Below are 7800 nucleotides of genomic sequence, written 5' to 3'. Positions count from 1 at the left end.
GTCAACGAATATTTAATGGAGATGATTAAAGCCCAAGGTTTTTTGATTCGACAATGTGCGTCGGATTGGCCCTAGTGTGCGACGCAGATAGGATGTGCGTCGGACGTTCACCAATGTTCAACGCAGATAATTAAAGCCCAAGGTTTTTGGATCCAACAATATACATCGAACATGCACGAAGGTGCGACACAAATGGTGAAAGACTCCAGCCAATGAGTATAAAATGAACAAAGAATTTGCGTCGAAGGTACATGATATGCTATGCAAATCACTGTATCCTACGATCTACATCAGATCTGCCTAGAGGTGTCAATCTGGGTCACTGGCTGGGTTTGGGTTGACCCAAGCTGGGTCGGAATGATTTGGGTCGGAATAATTTGGGTGACACCGTGTCATGGGTCGGAACTGGGTGGGTCGGGTGAACTTGGGTCGGGTGAAACTGGGTGAGAGGAGCTCGGAACTGGGTCGGAAATGGGTCGGGTGAGAATGGGTCGGCCGGTATCTGGGTTGGGTGAATTTGGGTCGGAATGGAATAAGGTGAAGTCGGTCCAAATCGGCTTTCGGAATGACTTGGGTCGGAAGAAATCGGCTTTCGGAATAACTTGGGTCGGAAGAAATCGACTTTCGGAATGACTGGGTCGGAAGAAATCGGGTTTCGGAATTACTTGGGTCGGAAGAAACCGGCTTTCGGGTTACTTGGGTCGGAAGAAATCGATATCGGAATAACTTGGGTCGGAATAATTCGGCTTTCGGAATTACTTGGGTCGGAAGAAATCGGTTTTCGGGTTACGTGGGTCGGAAGAAATCGAAATCGGAATAACTTGGGTCGAAAGAAATCGGGTTTCGGAATTACTTGGGTCGGAAGAAATCGGCTTTCGGGTTACTTGAGTCGGAAAAAATCGATATCGGAATAAATTGGGTTGGAATAATACGGCTTTCAGAATTACTTGGGTCGGAATAAATCGGCTTTCGGGCTACTTGGGTCGAAAGAAATCGATATCGGAATAACTTGGGTCGGAATTACTTGGAACGACTAAATATCGAACCGGCGGCTCCGTGGCGTATTGATTTGGGTCGAGATTGTTATAAACTTATAACATGTGGATGTGGTATTGAGGTATTGTGATATTGTGGTATAGATAGTGGTGTCAAAACAGGTTAGTAAACAGGTTCTGGGTATACCCACGGCGAACCAGGTCATACCCGGACAGGTCAGGATTCTGATTGTCAGTGCCCCAGGTATGACTGGTCAGGTTTTGTTCAACTGGGTCGAACACATTTGAATCATTGGATTCCCGGGTGCCGGACAGGTCTAAACGTTCCGTTTACAAGTCGATCCATTCTCGGGTATAATTGCCCTTTGACATTTTTTTAGCCGGGTTTGCGAATATCGTATTTAGGTTCCATGTGCGGTTGAGTTAAGTGAAATGTACTCGGGTTGAATTAGTAATGATCTTACTCATCTTAGTTCGATTATTGTGAAACATCGGGTCCATTCGCTGTTGAACGCCAATCCAACTTCGGGTAACTCCTGATCGAGTCATCTTGATTTTGTTATATATTTTGTAAATGAATCATATTAATAAAAGTATTAAGATTGATATATATATATATATATATATACACATATGTGTGTGTGCGATAAATATAAGGATGACAACGAAAAATCAATAAAAACACTATATTGATTACCGTGATGCTTAATGTAGTCTTTTAGTCAACTCTTATTTATCAACTGCGTAAAACGACTCTAATGAGTAAAGGAGTAGAACGACTATTCGTATTAATATTATACTACTATATTATAACCAACGACAATAATAACGAGTATACGATCAATTCCAAACTTTATATAAATGATTTATTATTATAAGCATTATGATTGATATATAAGTTTGTAAATAGCTATGATGGTAATGAGAACAATACTACAAATAAACATCAAATGAAAATGATAATAGTTAATCATAAGAACATGTAACAAGTAACAACCATAAGTTAAGTAAAATAGTTAATTATAACTTATTAAACAAGTAAAATATAGTTTAATACTAGTATAAGATTAACAACAATAACACTCCCTTGTCTTTATAAGCTATAATATTATTTAAGTTAATTGTTTTTATGTTATACTATAGTTTAATACTAGTATAATATTTGTGGTCTTCTCTTATATAAGTTTGTAAATAGCTATGATTTATTATTATAAGCATTATGATTGATAATACTAATAATAACTTCAATAAAGATAATTAAAATTTCAAATTATAATGAAATAATAATAATTAACTAATTACAAAGATTGTAAGTTACTAAACCAAGATAATAACTATTAAGATGATAAGGATATAAGATTATCAATCCATGTGCTAGGTCATCAATCCATGTGCTTTTATTCTATTTTTCTATTGGCTAAAAAATGATACCATGGATCATAAATTAGAACCATTGATATGAGAAGGATTAAAATCTAACCATTAATTGTGTATTGAAATATGAAAGAGGAAAAAGAAGAGACCTTATCTCATCCGTTGATGATTTTGATTAAACGGATGGGATTGAATTTTAAAACCCTAATATTCTTAGGTATAAAAGAAGTCCCCAGAATTTTTATCTCTCTCATTTTGCCATCTCCCTCGACGGCAGTACTACCTCCATCTCATTTTGCCTTCTCTCCTCCCTCTATCTCTTCTCTCAGATCCTCTCTCACAGTCACCATCACTTTTTTATATTTTGCCACCATCACAACCCCTTATTTGCTTACCCAACAACCACTTGAAGTTTCCACCGTCGTTCAAACCGCCATCAACAACCGCCATCAACAAGCGCCATCAACAACCGTCATCAACAACCGCCATCGTGTTTGAGTAAAAAGTGTCAGAAGTAGTAATACTTCTAGTTCTGCTAAAGCTCGGAGTTTGAGATTGAAGAAATTTGAGTTGGAATTGGGTTTGTTGAAGGAATGTGAATTGGGTTTGAGTTTTTTTATTTTTATCTACCCTTTCTGGTTAGGGTTAGAGTTTCTTTTGTCTATTTTTAGTTTAGTTTGTTCATCGTTCTAAATCGTTTCATAATTAGTTTGTTCAGATATTATTTTTTAGATTTTTAATTGTCGAAATCTTCAACAAGTCTGAATGCTGTTTTAGATTTTTGATTTAGCTTGTCAATATACATTATTTTCGCAATTCGTTTATTAATATATCTTGTTTAAATGTTAGTTTTTAGATTTTTAATTCGTATATTGTTATTTTTTGCGCTAAATAGTTGAGAATTTTGTAATTCATTTTTCTTGTTTTTATTAATTTATTTGTTTGTTTATTGTCTTTTTCTTCTTGTTTTTATTAAATTTATTTGTTTGTTTACTGTCTTTTTCTTATTTTTATATTCTTATTAATTTAATTGTATTATGATATTGTATCTAGAATCTCTTGTTTTTTCATAAATGATAAATATTATTGGTGGTGTTTGTTAATGGAACAAGATCTGCATAAAACCAGTAGTTAACAAATACTTGATTAAGCTATTTAAAATCGTTGGTTTGGGATTTAGAAATAGTTTTGTAAGTTGATGTTATGTTCGGTTTAATAAGTTTAATAAAAAAATCAAAGTAAAAATAATTGACTTGTTAATTCAATTACAATTTGATCTAGATATATATTGGCCATTGTCTAGTATCATAGCTGGATATAAATTGCAGTGATAGCAATTGAAGTAAGTATATACTGTATAGTTTCCCTTGTTTACACCTTTATAAAAATTTAACATTACTTTACAGATATTACAAAATAGTAAGAATAATTTATCAGTGGTGAAGGATAAGGGAGTGGGGCGGTTGTTCAACGGCGGTAGGTGGTGCTGCTGTGATTTTGGGTGACTTGTAAAAATAATTGACTTGTGAATTTGAGTACAATTTAATCTAAATAATAATAAATTAGTTTGGTTACAAAACAATTTTGGTTGAGTTAACTCAATTTTGTTCATTTAATTCTAATAAAAATAATTTACAATAATTGAATTTTAATAATTTTATAGTGTTTAGTTGTCCAAATTGGTTGGTTTGAAAAATTGGATCAAACAAGGCAAATCTTATTTTATTAGGGCGTATTAGTTGCTGATTTTGTAATATTGTTGGAAGCTTGGAATGATTAATGGCAGTTTTTGTTCAATTTTAATTTTATATTTTTTTTGTCTAATACTTTAAGTCTGATTTTATTTATTTTATTTCTAATATTTATTAAATACTAAGTAAAACAAATGTTTGATCGTTAGAGAGAGACGTCTTCACTATTTCTTTATTAGACATTAAAACATTAAATAACAAGGACCGAACACGTTCAAACATTAAGTAAGTCTGATTTTATTTATTTCTATACAGCATTTATAATTACATTTAAACTCTAAAAATATTGTAATTGCCTAATTTCTAAACAGAACCAAATATAAATGGGCTGAAAATGTACATAATGATTAATTCAATTCAACTATTTACATAAATTAAAAAAAAGTTGGAGGTTAAGAATTAAGATACCTTATGGCTTATGCCCTATGGTGTACAGAAGTCATGGCTTAAATGCATGTCTAACAACAGAAACTATGTGTTTCATCTCCGCCTAATCGAGAACTACTCCAAATATTAATGTACTTGTCAGAAAAAATGTGTTCCATCGATTTTTTAAGAAAATAAAAGAAAGATGAAACTTGAAATAAATGGTAATCTTATACGTCTTCGATCTTGCACCCCAAAAACAAATAAATGGTGTTGGGTCGGGTTTACTTGGTCGGAATGGCATTGGGTCGGGTTTAGTTGGGTCGGGTGTAACAGGGTTGGGTCGAAACTGGGTCGGTGATAGCTGGGTTGGGTCACAACTGGGTCGGTGATAGCTGGGTTGGGTCACAACTGGGTCGGTGATAGCTGGGTTGGGTCACAACTGGGTCGGTGATAGCTGGGTTGGGTCACAACTGGGTTGGGTGGTAACTGGGTTGGGTGATAACTGGTTGGGCATAACTGGGTGGGTTTAACTGGGTCATTGGCGGGTGAAGTTGGGTGCGGGTCATTTTGGGTCGGAAACGGTTGGTCTGGATCGTTATTCACGGGTGCAACTGGGTACGGGTACAACTGGGTCGGCCCAACTCAGGTTGGGTTACTAATTCCACGGGTTAAACTGGGCACGGGTGAACACTGGGTCGGAATGGGTCGGCTTTCCAACCGACCACTCTCGGCTCGGAACAGGTTGGGTCTGGGTCGCATGCGGGTTCACCCGTGGGTCGGCCCAGTTTTTGACACCTCTAGATCTGCCTATCCCACCCAACACAAATCCTCAGCCCAGTTATGACAACGAATTAACGATTTGCATCGAATCTAGTGGACCCATCCGACGCAAATCACCTTACAATCTATAAGGCCACCTTCACCAATTCACTCCTCAACCCTAGATCTCACCGTTTCTCTCTCTCCCTCACCAACCGTGTCTTTCTCTCCATCTCTTTTTCACCAACCGTCTCTCTCTCTCACCAACTTGGATCTATCTCGTCTTTCTCTTGCTTGAATTTCACATCCCATCTCAACCTCTGGTGCCATTAAAGCTTTCACCGTTCTCTCATTTCTCAACTCGTTGCTGATTTGTTTAGGGTTTCCAGTTTTGTCACTGATTTTGCCATTAAAGCTTTCAGCATTCGCCTCTCATCTCTCAACTCGCCGTTGATTTTGTAATACTCCATAATTTTGGGAGTTAGTATTTATAAATAAGAAAATATAAAGAATATAATTGAAAGTATTTTTAATATTATTTATAGGGAAAACAAATAGTTTGGGTAAGCCTACAATTATAATTTAACTATACAACTTACTTTGTAGCTAATCATATTACAATTTAGTTTTTAATATTATTTACAGAGAAAAAAAATATTATTTTGACTATGCTTAGTATATTATTATTTCACTATTTAAGTACGTACTCAGCAAAGCAGATTGTTTGTCATTTGTGTTTGTTTGTTAGAGTATTTGTGTTTGTTTGTTGACCTATGATGAACCATTCATATTCAATGGGGAGCAGATTAAGTATGTTGTGGATGCTGCTGGCTGCATGAGTTCGGGCATATAGGGGATACTCTTTGCTTTTCCAGAACTTTTAAAGTGTTTTTATTGAACCTTCTAGAGTTTATTTATAAAGTACTCCCTTTGTTTTTTTTATCTTTCTCACTTAGAATCTTGGTACTATTCATACTTCGAGAAAATCTTTTCAATTTTGTTCAATTTATATAGTCATGTGGGGTCTTGTTTGATTCGTCTCAATTAATACATTATTAATATTTAATCGTTATAATTTTTACTAATATATAATAAAAGATATTTAAGTTCAAAGAGGCCGGTGCATTGAGAGACGCGCACAGTAAAGTGAGAATAATAAAAAAACAGAGGGAGTACTTAGTTAATGGTTTTAAATAAAAAATGGTGAATAATGATTCTCGAGTTGTAGTCAACATTTTATTTCTGCTGCAATTAAGTTTTCATAATAATGTATTAAGTTAATATCTTTATTTTAATAAACCTTGCTTTTCACCGCGGCGGTAACACTCACAAAATAGTTGAGACGTGTATGGATTTTGGGGGGTGTTACAGATTTCTTTACATGTTCGGTCTTTGCGGCTGATTTCACCATTAATTTCAACTCGCTGCTGAATTCTTGTATTATGCGAGGTTGAAGAAGCATATCAAATTCGAGTGATGTTGAAGAGATCAACTCATTATCGAGTGCGTGTTTGAAGATGAAGAGATCAAGATTCTAGAATTTAGTTTCAGTTGATTTTTTTTTTATAGATCTATAATTTGTCGCTGAATTTGATATGTTGTTGAATTTCTTTTCTTCTTCTGATGTATCAAAAAAATCTCTATTAAAAGTGCTTTGTTTTTCCTTCTAGTGCTGAGTTTCTAGTGTTGTAAGTTATTTTTATTTTTTTAGACCGGGGAATTTAAGGGGTCTTTTCCTCTCATTTGATGGTAAATTTGATGTATTTTACGCAAATATGATGAACTTTTGATATGGGAATGTAGAGAATTTAGTTTATTTTTTGGTGGTAAATTGATGGTAATTTGTTTACAATTTGTTGAATATTACACAAATTTGAGAATTTATTCTGGTCATGAAAACAAAAAAGCTAGTAAGAAAAATAATCAAAGGCTAGCATTCGCGTCGGACTTACAGCCATAAATAACACAGATGAATCCTTAAGATGTTGTCCTTGTGTGGACTATTTGCGTCAGAGCAATAAATGTCGCAAATTTGCTGAATGTTGTGCTTGTGTGGACTATTTGCATCGCATAAAGCCGAGGGTGCGACGCAAAATTGCTCCTTAAGACCCTGTACAGCTGTACTAGTGTTGGGCTAGAGGAGTCATTTGCGTTGAACATAGCTAACTGTCCGACGCAAATAGTTTAAGAATTGCGTCAGATCCTCGCCCGACGTAAATCTTATATGACACATTTGCGTCGGGACCATATCCGACGCAAATTGTGGATTTTGTACTAATGATAAATAGAATGGGTTAGGCCAACCTATTTAGTTAAATGTGTTGAAAATCTCTACCTAACCAGTTATTATTGGGTTGGGTTGGGGTTGGGTTGGGGTCGGTTTGGTTGGATCGACTTTTGCCAACTCTATTTGAACTATTGTTTTGGAAGAGATATAAACATTAACTTTTGGGGCAGATGTAGTTTTTGGGGTATCTTTCGATAATATAGTTTATATTTGTTATTTTCCCAAACTAATAGCTAATTTTACCAAGCACTAATTATCACAAAAG

This window comes from Beta vulgaris, chromosome 2, assembly GCF_026745355.1.
Source record: "Beta vulgaris subsp. vulgaris cultivar EL10 chromosome 2, EL10.2, whole genome shotgun sequence".
NCBI lineage: Eukaryota > Viridiplantae > Streptophyta > Magnoliopsida > Caryophyllales > Amaranthaceae > Beta > Beta vulgaris.
Note: the sequence above shows the minus strand (reverse complement) of the source record.